The following is a 13,247-nucleotide window of genomic DNA, read 5'->3' as shown; positions in this document are numbered from 1 at the left end:
AGCGGAGCCAACCTGCCTCAGTAAAACTGCGACAGCTGGTCCACAACCGGTTAAAATATAAAGAATAGGAATACACAATGGATCTTTATTTGGTTATAGAAAGTCATAAAGAAAAAAAAAAAAAAGAAAAGCTTAAAAAAGAATAAAAAAAAAAATAATTAAAATGAAAAAGACAAAACCGTCTTCCTGCTTCCCCTACCAGCTGCTTTCAATCAATGTCACGATGCAACCACTCTACTCTGACCACTGAGCTCCCCTTTTTAGTTTGCACATGCCCATCTGGGGGCTGCAGAAATGACATAGCAATGTTGAGTGTTGTCACAGGGGAGGAGAATGTCAGGGGGAGAATGGGCAAGTTAAAACAGGGTAACTCAGTGGTGGGGGAAATATGGGTGTGTAGGGACATGGGTTGAGGGGCAGTTGGTATGGGAAGCAGTCGAAGGACTAATGTAACAAGGTGCAATGGGGAGCTTGTGTCATTGGAGCATGAGATGTCTAACATGGGGGGCTTTGCAAGCAGCTCTAGCAATAGATCAATTGGTAAATGTGCCCTTTGAGAAAATATGCTTTTGAATCCTGGGTTCATAGTTCTAAATTTGAAATGGGAATTGACTGTGGATGAACTAACTGGGTGCCAAATAATTCCCCTACCAGCCGCTCTTTTTTGGTGCTATGCACCTGGGATACAGCTTCTCCTGCATTATCAGTGGTTGTCTGTGCATATTTCCCCTGCATTCTCAGGAGTCCACCTCGAACACCTATGACTGCACTCCTTCCCTCAGTACCACCTCCTTGTTCCACCCATGTTACAGCTTCCCCTGCTGTTGAGCTACTCTCATTCTACTTTGCATTTTCACCCCCTCACTTCAAGAGCATCTCCTATCCCTATATTCAATGTACCTATGTCGCTCCATCCCAGAACACCTGCTGCAGAATCCAGGAAGTGGGAATTGATTGTAGTTGAACGTTTTGCTACAATAAGAAGGCAAAGGTTCTGAGTACAATGAAACTGTAAAGGGGAAGTGTATTGGCAGCTAGTAGGGGAAAATGGTGTGAGAAGGACTAATGTGCGTGTGTCATTGCCAGGTGAGATGGCTAACAGGGGAAGCAGTATCACAAGGGTGTTGGATAAAGGAATCAAGGTGACATGGCAGTGGTGAGGTTAAAGGAAGAGAATGACAGAAAAATGTTGAGTTCAGGCAGAAGTTGGAAGATAGGGGAGTTCTGTGTCATGAGGAGTATATGCAGGGGGAGCTCAATGGTGAAAGAAACGTGAATCATGGGTGTGTAGAGGCCTGGGGTTGGGAGAGGTGATGAAGGAAGAACTAGTTGAACGGGGTGGAGAGTGTTGGGTAAAGACATCTGGATGACAGGTGGGAGCATTGGAAGTGGGTTTGTGTAGACAGCTTGATAAAAGGGGTATGGCCCTGAGATGAATAGCTGGTTTAGAAGGGCACCATATGCAGTGTTTGGGGTAACACCCCCCTCCAATTACCAGATTGGGAATTTCAGTGGTGTGGAGGTATGCACTGACAAAAGGGTGTTAGGAGGATGAGGTGGCCCAAGGGGCCGGGGGAGTTTGATGACAGAGAAAGCAAAAGAAAGGGTACAGGGGCAACATGGGGGATAGCTGATGACCACCTACTAATGCTCCCTGATTGAAACCATAACACCCTGACATCTCTTCCCCTCACAAAGCACCCCTTCCAATGTTTCCTCCTACATCCAGCACCCCCTACTGACATTACATCCTCAGCCACCCAAGCTCCCTGCACCCCTGATATTGCTATCTTTACTACTAGCATCCTTGCCACTGAACCTTCGCTATGGGGAAACCCTTATTCATCCCAATATTACCCAACATCCGCATCCTCAATGTTTCCTGGCACAGGTTCCTCCAAAATATCAGCACTCCCCTGGCATTCAGCACCCATGCCACTGAATCCCTCTCTTTCTGGATATCATGGAGTAACCCCCCCAATCTTCATACTGCTCTCCTCTTTGCCAGCCTCACCTCCCTGTAGTACCACCATCTTTGTCATCCAGTTCTCCTCAATACCCACACAATATTCCAAACTGTCAAAGTGAAAATTCACTTTGCAAAGAATACCAAATATTGTGCAAGAAAAAAAAAGTATATTATTGCTTGCACATGACTGGATCTTTGCAAATTGAATTTTCACTTATTTTTTTTTTTTAAATTTCAGCCTAGAGAATGAAGTTGCGTTGACTTCAATCATCCAATCACATGCAAGTAAAAATCTAGATTTGCAAGTGAGTGGGTATTTGCAAAGCAAATTTTCAACTCTTTCACTAAGTTAAATGACAATTCACTTTGAAAGTAAAAATATTTTCTCTTTTACTAAATTATGGTCTATCAGTTTAATTCTTCTTGATACTGTTGGAGTGACATAGAGGTGCATGAAGCACAATAAGCAGACTGAAGGCAGACCATATTTGTAATGGGACATTCGATTCAAGGAATTATAACCATGAATACTAGAGGTCCAGGGATTTACAATAAACCTGTGCTGAATAATTATATGTAGCGAAGCTCTATTGAGCTTCTGTGTTGCTTTCTACAAAGCTTAGACTGTACCAACATTATACAGTATACACATATATAAGTATACATATACAGCATATGCTGCATACAATAATGTCTTTGTAGAGTCTACAGGGCATATTTATAAAAGAGTGAATGTGACGTTCACTAAACATTTACTGCTTTCAAATCTTTCTGGTGCAGGTGTTTTTAATGACAGTGATTAATTCACCATCAGTGAATGTTTAGTGAGTGTCACATCACTGCTTTATATGTATAAACACTACATTACCAAAAGTATTGGGACAACTGCCTTTACACACACATGAACTTTAATGGCATCCCAGTCTTAGTCCGTAGGGTTCAATATTGAGTTGGCCCACCCTTTGCCGCTGTAACCGCTTCAACTCTTCAGGGAAGGCTGTCCACAAGGTTTAGGAGTGTGTCTATGGGAATGTTTGACCATTCTTTCAGAAGTGCATTTGTGAAGTCAGGCAATGATGTGGACGAGAAGGCCTGGCTCACAGTCTCCATTCTAATTCATCCCAAAGGTGTCCTATTAGGTTGAGGTCAGGACTCTGTGCAGGCCAATCAAGTTCCTCCACCCCAAATTCGCTCATCCATGTCTCTATAAACCTTGCTTTGTGCACTGATCCAAATCATTTGGTGGAGGGGGGGATTATGGAGTGGGGTTGATTTTTAGGGGTTGGGCTTGGCCAACCAAGACATTTTGGACAATTTCATGCTCCCAACTTTGGACAAACAGTGATTTTCTTCCTCTTCCAACATGACCAGTGCACAAAGCAAGGTCCATAAAGACATGGATGAGCTAGTCTGGGGTGGAGGAACTTGACTGGCCTGCACAGAGTCCTGACCTCAACCCAATAGAACACCTTTGGGATGAATTAGAGCTGAGACTGCGAGCCAGGCCTTCTCATCCACATCGGTACCTGACCTCACAAATGCGCTTCTAGAAGACTGGTCAAACATTGCCATAGACACACTCCTAAACCTTGTGGACAGCCTTCCCAGAAGAGTTGAGGAGGTTTTAGCTGCAAAGGGTGGGCCAGCTCAATATCGAACCCTACGGACTAAGACTGGGATGCCATTAAAGTTCACGTGCGTGTAAAGGCAGGTGTCCCAATACTTTTGGTAATATACTGTATTGTTTGAGAATAAAGAAGTTCATGATCGTGTCACATCCCTATTCTCATATATTAATTTTATTGGTGACTGTACAGTTAAAAAGTGGAAACATTTCTTTCTGAAGGCCGCAAGATTTGCATGAAGCTCTGACTGAGCAAAATTTGTATTTAGTGATATCAGGGTGGCCTTGCAGCACCTAAATCATTGATTCAACTCCCACCAAGGACACTTTTTGTATAAGATTTGTAAGTTTGTTAGTATCCACTCAGATTGTCCTTGTATCTAATAGGTGGGTTAAATTAATAGCTGCATTAAATTGAATTATTTAATATATTCCTGAAGTGAATAGTTTAATTTACAGTACTTTATATTGCAATACAGAAAATGTTGGTGCTTTATAAATGAAAGAATATGTTAACTTGAATCTCTAAAATCTCATATATCATACTTTAATATGTCAAAATAATTTTAAAATAGGTTTTGAGATATTTTTTATGTATAGCCAAGTGCTGGCTAACTTTACCTGTGTCATCGTGGGACATTCTGTAACACCAGCTGCAGTGAGCCTGTTTTCCTCTAGTGCTCAGCCTGGAATCTGTGTCATCATATCCTGAATGCAGAGCAAGCAGAAACCACAGCTGAGAGCAAGGGATTGTGTGATATGTGGTCCAAGGAGCCAGGATTTGCATTGCAGCCAGACTGCTGCAGACTACAAGTTCCAGCTGGCTGGGAGAGAGAGAACAATGCTGGGTGAGGACATAAATAGCTTGGTCCGGGGAGGAGTTTTTCTCTCTGGACCACAACCTTCAGCTGAGAGCAGAGACCTGGCTGCTCTGGGGGATACAAGCAGGCGCCACGGCCTAGACACCGTGAAGAGTCTCCAGCAAGTGAGCAAGCAGATCCATCATTGCCAGCTCCCTGACGGCTGAGTGACTGACAGGGGCCACTCTCATCATTACTGGTACAGTTACAGAAAAATCCCAGTATCACTAGGTGCATGGCCAGGCACCCTTCACTGGCTGTAGATTCTTCAAGAGCTTGTTTTGGGACTTCCTATAATTACCTGCTCTGTGTAATGGTTTTGCACAGAGCAGCCCAGATCCTCCTCTTCTCAGGTCCCCTGCCAGTGCTCCTGGCTCCTCCCTCCTGCTGGTGCCCCCAGAGCAAGCAGCTTGCTCTGGGGGCACCCAAGCAGGCACGCTCCTGAGCTGCAACTCTGTGTGTCCATTCGAACATGGAGCCGCAGCTTGGCCCCGTCCCTTCCGTCTCCTGCTTGGCTCACTGGCTGTGATTGACAGCAGCGGGAGCCAATGGTCCCCGCTGTTACCAAAAGCCAATCAGGAGTGAAAGTCCCCAGAGAGGCAAGGCTCTACTTTGAAAAACAAAATATCATTTGGGTAAAACATAGATCTACTACTGTTAAATAAGTAAACCAATGTTCTTGAACTATGACCAGCAGAGCGAATCCAGATTAGTATAGATTGGCCTTCTCTCTTGTAGCAGTTCAGGAAAAAAAATTTAAGAAAAAAGGGGGGCAAATGCGGGATTAGCGAGCGTCAAAGAAAAGCAGCATGTCGACTAAGTGCAGAATAGATTGAATAATGTATTGTGCAAACTATTTGTGTTGCTGTCCTCTTGCCCAGTGGTAATCGGCTAATAACTCTCAGCATGCAACTCTTCACTGTGGATCCATGTTGTACAGTCTGTGCCAAGGTGCCCTCTTTAATTTTTAAATCCATATACAGAACACTTCTGTCTGACTTTTCTGTCTTGCGTTTAAACCAAGTGTTCATAACCAGTGATTTGTCAGTTAGTCTATTTAGACAGTTGAAAACACTATAGTATAAATTAGATTTTGGCAGAAAAAAACATCCTTTGCATCAACAGAACCATATGTGCAAAATCATGATTGACAACTGGGCAGCTTTCCATTGCCCCTGTGATGCCACACACTGGCATGAATGATATTGCAGCACTCTGTGTCTTGATAGCTTAGCTTCCAAACCACCTGACAGCTTTCTGCTGGTTGTGCGGCCGGGTCATGCAGGGAAATCTACAAAGCAGCTGCATAGGCCTTTTGACAGTTAACATGACTTTGGAGAGGCACTTTTCAGCACCGCATCTCAAATACTGCAAAAATCTAGCAGAAAATGAAAAACTACAGATGACATGAAAATCTGCTTCCTGTTTTTAAAGGATTCTGGCTATTTCAGTATTTTGTGCGTATGTTTTATGTTGGCGAATGCGCACAGAGACTGATACATTGATCCTGTCCTGTGCAAGACATATACAGGCAGTCCCCGGGTTACAAACACATTAAGGACTGTAGGTTTGTTCATAAGTGGAATTTGTTCGTAAGTCGGAACACAGCTTGTAAGAGTAACTTCCGCCTGTGCAGGGATGTGGAATGTTCTGGGCGCTTCTGGGGCTCTTCTGGCCATGTAGTACATGAAGTACTGCAGTGTGGAATGTGGCAAGATAGCTGCTCAGAGGTATCAAGGACCAGCGTGGAGCACAAGCAGCCGGGATTGAGGCCGTTCGTAAGTCGGGTGTTCGTAAGTCGGGGACTGCTTGTATACAAAATAATATAGAAGACTGAGACACTAAGAAATAATTATAGGTCAATTAAAACTATGCACTGTGTTAACAAACGTTTTCAAGAACTGTGGTACGCTGCATTAAGGCAGCCAGTTATTTTTTTACTATCCCACTATCATCCCTATATATGGCTGAAGTGCTCTACATGCACCACTATTAAACACTTGCATTTTTGCCTTTATTTTGTTTTTACTGGTATGATTATACATATGAAGGAAGGTGTGGCAAAAGTGCAGCGGCCTCTGGGTACTATTTGTACTGTAAACACTGAACTCCAGGAACAGTAGAAATCTTCCCCCGCAGTGAGGCTGGGCCTGCACTGTAAGGGTTTGTTGCTTGATTATGCCTAGGGGGACCAGGTACAGATGTTTTATGAATCTGATCATCCATACTGCTTGACCGGTCCTTGCAGCCTTTTTTTCCCCTCCACTTTAGTGTTCTAGAGCAGTGGTCTCCAAATTGCAGCTCAGGGGCTGGACGCAGCCCTTTGCTTGCCTTTATCCTGCCCTTGGGGCACCATTCCTCCCACTGGTGTAAGACACTACACTACATTGTACTGTAGCTGTGTTGTTAGATGCTAGGGTTTTTGTGTTAGTGTAGATACATTTTCAGGCTTGGCTGGCAGCCAAGCCTATGTGTTTTTTTTCTGGGTCGGATGAGTGACTCAGGAGGCAGGCTGGATGACTCATCAGCAGCTTCTCTGGTGACTCCCCCTGCTATCTGGAAACTGGGAGAAGATTCCAGAAGCAGATAGGAGTAGTCTAGAAGGAGCTAGCTGGAGTGTTCTGAAGGCTCTGACCAATCCCCAACAGAAGGGTTGGCAGGGGCAGGCCCCCTCAAATACTCAGGGTCAGCCCAGCTGGGGCAGTGTGGAGTTCAGTTGGAAGATGGAGATGGGGTGTTAGGCTGTCGGGACCTTTGAGAGTAGCTCCCCAGTCTGGGGGGGGTGAACTCAGGCCTGGGCTCGGGTGTGGAAGGGACCCATCTACATAACACACAGAGGGATCCTGACCAGGAGGCACAGGAGCAACTAGAGGAAAGCAGGAGAACACTGCTGGGCAAATCTCCAGGAAGGAAGACAGCCACATGTACTGGTGAGTGATACAGTCAGAGGACTGAGAGGCATGCCTGAAGGTACTGGTGCAAGCAGTCTGGGATGGATGCAGAGTCAGTCTGGGAGATACTGTGGAGTCTTAGCCAGGAGGGCTAGTGAAAGGGGCAGTTGCAGCCAGGTTGGCTGGCAATCCCTGAAGAGGTGGTACTGGGAGCAGTAGTTACATGAAAGGACAGCTAGCACCAAAGACCTCTAATTTTGCTACACCAAAAGGGGCCTGCGGTCCTTGCTTGCAAAGGGCATCTGCTATGGTCTGAATACACTCTTGTCAGACCATCCACAAAGTGCTAGCTGGTCCTGGGAATTGTAGTTCTATTAGCAAGTGTGTGCTGGAGGTAGAAGAAAGGAGTGTGCATATACCGGATGTATATAGAGTTCTGCTGGTGAAGTGGGCATTCCATATTAACCCTTCCCCGTACAAGTTCAAATCTCCCCCTAGTAAAAAAAAAAAAAAAACAAAGCTGCAAGCTTCTTGACTCCAGAGTGTATGGAGAATTCATTTGCTTGGTTGTGCAGGGTGAAACGCTTCATTGCTAACTGATGTAGCGCTGGTAGATTTTTATCTACCGCTGATAGGTAAATTTAGTGGGTCGCTTGTTATAGGAAGTTAGATTTGCCTCTGTTCCAGCTTGGCTGACGTTGCATGCAGTTCCACATTGTGCCGGTGGGTGTCGGCAGGTGTTGGAAAAGCAATGTGTTGAAGCGAATGAGTGCTCCTCTGTCCCGGAGATAACTCGGTGGAGGTGGTCCTCCGAGTTGCATTCTGGGAGAGGGTATTTATGGGAAGACGCCATGTTTTTGGGTTCGTTTTCAGCCACCTGCTGGCCCTCCTGGCCGACAGGTATACACTAGGAATACCACCTCGTGGTCCTCCGTTCCGGAGGCCCGCGTCGCTGTGGCGTGTGGGTGGGCCCAGAAGCCTGTCTGGGGCCTACCACAGCAGCGGAGGAATGGTCCTGAGCTGTCTATCCTGAGTGAAGAAGCTGGACAACCGAGAAGATCCCAGGGGAGGACCCGTGATGGAAGGATCATGCAGAGTGTTGGTCTGGAGAGGGGCCTGGTGACTCGGTTGGAGGACGCATTGTGAAGTAATCTTACAGTATAGTACTGCCGGGTTGGCTTAAAGGTTCAAGTACTGTATCTGACATTCATCACTAGGGATGAGCTTTGAGTTCGAGTCGAACTCATTTTCGACTCGAACATTGGCTGTTCGCAAGTTCGCCGAACAGCGAACAATTTGGGGTGTTCGCGGCAAATTCAAATGCCGCGGAACACCCTTTAAAAGTCTATGGGAGAAATCAAAAGTGCTAATTTTAAAGGCTTATATGCAAGTTATTGTCATAAAAAGTGTTTGGGGACCCGGGTCCTGCCCCAGGGGACATGGATCAATGCAAAAAAAAGTTTAAAAAATGGCCGTTTTTTCAGGAGCAGTGATTTTAATAATGCTTAAAGTCAAACAATAAAAGTGTAATATCCCTTTAAATTTTGTAGCTGGGGGGTGTCTATAGTATGCCTGTAAAGGGGCGCATGTTTCCCGTGTTTAGAACAGTCTGACAGCAAAATTACATTTCGAAGGAAAAAACCCATTTAAAACTACTCGCGGCTATTGCATTGCCGACAATACACATAGAAGTTCATTGATAAAAACGGCATGGGAATTCCCCACAGGGGAACCCCGAACCAAAATTTAAAAAAAAAATGACGTGGGAGTCCCCCTAAATTCCATACCAGGCCCTTCAGGTCTGGTATGGATTTTAAGGGGAACCCCGCGCCAAAAAAAAAAAAAAAACGGCGTGGGGTCCCTCCAAAAATTCATGCCAGACCCTTATCCGAGCACGCAACCTGGCAGGCCGCAGGAAAAGAGGGGGGGACGAGAGTGCGGCCCCCCCCTCCTGAACCGTACCAGGCCACATGCCCTCAACATTGGGAGGGTGCTTTGGGGTAGCCCCCCACAACACTTTGTCCCCATGTTGATGAGGACAAGGGCCTCATCCCCACAACCCTGGCCGGTGGTTGTGGGGGTCTGCGGGTGGGGGGCTTATCGGAATCTGGAAGCCCCCTTTAACAAGAGGACCCCCAGATCCCGGCCCACCCCTGTGTGAAATGGTAAGGGGGTACTTACCCCTACCATTTCACAAAAAAACTGTCAAAAATGTTAAAAAATGACAAGAGACAGTTTTTGACAATTCCTTTATTTAAATGCTTCTTCTTTCTTCTATCTTCCTTCATCTTCTTCTTCTGGTTCTTCTGGCTCTTCTGGTTCTTCCTCCGGCGTTCTCGTCCAGCATCTCCTCCGCGGCGTCTTCTATCTTCTTCTCCTCGGGCCGCTCCGCACCCATGGCATGGGGGGAGGCTCCCGCTCTTCTCTTCTTTTCATCTCTTCTTCTCCTCTTCATTTTCTTCTCCGGGCCGCTCCGCATCCAAACTGGCATGGAGGGAGGCTCCCGCTGTGTGACGGCGTCTCCTTGTCTGACGGTTCTTAAATAACGGGGGCGGGGCCACCCGGTGACCCCGCCCCCTCTGACGCACGGGACATGAAGGGACTTCCCTGTGGCATTCCCCGTGACGTCACAGGGAAGTCCCGTCAAGTCACCGTCCGTCAGAGGGGGGCGGGGTCACCGGGTGGCCCCCGCCCCGTTATTTAAGAACCGTCAGACGAGCAGACGCAGTCACACAGAGGGAGCCTCCCTCCATGCCAGCTTGGATGCGGAGCGGCCCGGAGAAGAAAATGAAGAAGAGAAGAAGAGAAGAAAAGAAGAAGAGAAGAGAAGAGCGGGAGCCTCCCCCCATGCCATGGGTGTGGAGCGGCCCGAGGAGAAGAAGATAGAAGACGCCGCGGAGGAGATGCTGGACGAGAACGCCGGAGGAAGAACCAGAAGAGCCAGAAGAACAGAAGAAGAAGATGAAGGAAGATAGAAGAAAGAAGAAGCATTTAAATAAAGGAATTGTCACAAACTGTCTCTTGTCATTTTTAACATTTTTGACAGTTTTTTAGTGAAATGGTAGGGGTAAGTACCCCCTTACCATTTCACACAGGGGGGGGCCGGGATCTGGGGTCCCCTTGTTAAAGGGGGCTTCCAGATTCCGATAAGCCCCCCACCCGCAGACCCCCACAACCACCGGCCAGGGTTGTGGGGATGAGGCCCTTGTCCTCATCAACATGGGGACAAGGTGTTTTGGGGGGCTACCCCAAAGCACCCTCCCAATGTTGAGGGCATGTGGCCTGGTACGGTTCAAGAGAGGGGGGCGCACTCTCGTCCCCCCCTCTTTTCCTGCGGCCTGCCAGGTTGCATGCTCGGATAAGGGTCTGGTATGGATTTTTGGGGGGACCCCACGCCGTTTTTTTTTTTTTTTTTTTTGGCGCGGGGTTCCCTTTAAAATCCATACCAGACCTGAAGGGTCTGGTATGGAATTTAGGGGGAACCCCACGTCATTTTTTTTTTTAAATTTTGGCCGGGGTTCCCCTTAATATCCATACCAGACCTGAAGGGCCTGGTATGGAATTTAGGGGGACTCCCACGTCATTTTTTTTTTTTTAATTTTGGTTCGGGGTTCCCCTGTGGGGAATTCCCATGCCGTTTTTATCAATGAACTTCTATGTGTATTGTCGGCAATGCAATAGCCGCGAGTAGTTTTAAATGGGTTTTTTCCTTCGAAATGTCATTTTGCTGTCAGACTGTTCTAAACACGGGAAACATGCGCCCCTTTACAGGCATACTATAGACACCCCCCAGCTACGAAATTTAAAGGGATATTACACTTTTATTGTTTGACTTTAAGCATTATTAAAATCACTGCTCCTGAAAAAACGGCCGTTTTTAAAACTTTTTTTTGCATTGATCCATGTCCCCTGGGGCAGGACCCAGGTCCCCAAACACTTTTTATGACAATAACTTGCATATAAGACTTTAAAATTAGCACTTTTGATTATTCATGTTCGTGTCCCATAGACTTTAACGGTGTTCGCATGTTCGAACAAACTTTTTTCCTGTTCGCATGTTCTGGTGCGAACCGAACAGGGGGGTGTTCGGCTCATCCCTATTCATCTCAAACCAATATATCCTGTGGTAGAGGATCATACGGGTTTTATTCCAGATAAGTCTGTGGCAGAGACTTTTGTTCGTGCTATGTGCTGGCTGCTAGGCAAGTGAGAGATGTCTATCCAGGCGGGCAAAGATTGAATCCTATGAAAGGGGGACTATTCAATTGCAAGTGTTCAATTACAAAGAATGTTCTGAAGAAATACAACAGAAAGGTATTTGAGCTTCCCTGCAGCTTTCCTACTACATCTTTCCTGCTACTTCCCTTGTTGGTTTTATTAAAGCATTGGAAAATCTACTCAAGTGTTTGGTGCTTATATCGTCCAGAGGTAGACTCAACGGAACCCTAGACCCGGTGCCGGTGAAACGGAGGTGTCGAGAATGAAGGTAACAAGCCCGCTTAAACCAGCAGCACACCGAGAGTTATTGCTACACTGACATAAACGATGGGACACCATTTCTCCCACTGACACCAAGAATGGGGCACTGTTCTTCCCAATGATACCAACAATGGGGCACTATTCCTCCCTAATACCAAATGTGGTGATGTTTTACTTTCATTGATGCCAGGAAAATCTCCACTTCCGCTGGCCACAGTCCGACTTCTCTAAAGCCTGAAGGATAGTAAACTGTCCCTTTGTTTAGAAAGTTTTGATACCCCTTGTCAAGAGTTATCTGACATCACCTAGACCAGGGTTTCTCAACTAGGGTTCCTCCAGAGGTTGATAGGGGTTCCTTGAGCAATGAACAATTTCTACTTGTCAGGTAAGTTCTCACTGACACCGGGGGTTGATTTACTAAAACTGCAATATCTGGTGCAGCTGTTCATGGTAGCCAATCAGCTTCTAACTTCAGCTTAATCAATTAAGTTTTGACAAAAAAACTGGAAGATGATTGGTTTCTATGCAGAGCTGCCCCAGATTTTGCACACTAAAGTTTTAGTAAATCAACCCCCATTGATCTTTTTATCTATCTGTAAGGGGCTAATTCTTCCCAATGACCACAAGTGTAGGGAGCATTCTTCCCACTGACCATAACAGTAATGTATCATGAGTTGTATATACAGTCATTTTTAGCAGGGGTTCCCTGAGATTATTTTAAGGGTTCCTCTGTGTTGAACAGGTTCAGAAAGGCTGATCTAGATCAATGCAGGGCTTATGGATGTAAGGATGCCAAGGGACAGTCCGGTGTTTAAGTGTAGGAGAGAATCAGGTAAGTAAAAGTGCTTTTCCAGTCCCCTAGACATAAAGGAACAGTTATCTATTACAGTATGGGTGCAGCCCCACTGCAAGGGAGTTTTTTTCCGTGATGGATTTCTTCAAGTACCTGCTTGTATGTAAATGCTGCTTTCTACCACTCCTCCTCTCTACAGTAGTCAGGCCCATTTGCAGCTCCATCCTTGCTCTCACATGGAACAGGTACATTGTTCTGTATACTTCACACTCTGGTACCCAACAATGAGCCAAATCCTCCTCAGCACAGGGCCTTTCAATGGTGCATTCTGCTTTTTTTGGCTCCAGTGACAGCTTGTGTTCAAGCCTTATTTTGTTTTATTTTATGCAGCACTTTGGAGTTTCATTGCATCCCTAAGTACTGTACTACATGTATGTTTGTTTTTTCTTACTTTAGGCCAATGCATCCCAAAGACATCCAAACGAATTGATCCTTAAAGCCCAACTGTAACAAAAACTAATTTTATTTTTGGAAAGGGATAGGAGATAAAGCTTTGTCAATTTTCTATTGCTTTCTGTGTCCCTGCTGGGCAAATTTACCATCACTTCTTGTTAGGACAGGAAGTGATCAA

The 13,247-nt window shown here is 45.9% G+C and overlaps 1 protein-coding gene across 13 annotated transcripts in view; it reads left to right on the top strand.

The window, feature by feature from the left end:
• Positions 1-13,247, top strand: part of MEF2C (myocyte enhancer factor 2C) — a 363,817-nt gene that overhangs the window by 36,489 nt on the left and 314,081 nt on the right. The window lies entirely within an intron of this gene.

The sequence above is a fragment of the Aquarana catesbeiana genome, linkage group LG01 (genome assembly GCF_042186555.1).
Source record: "Aquarana catesbeiana isolate 2022-GZ linkage group LG01, ASM4218655v1, whole genome shotgun sequence".
In the NCBI taxonomy this organism is placed as follows: Eukaryota; Metazoa; Chordata; class Amphibia; order Anura; family Ranidae; genus Aquarana; species Aquarana catesbeiana.
This window is presented reverse-complemented; position numbering and strand designations above follow the sequence as displayed.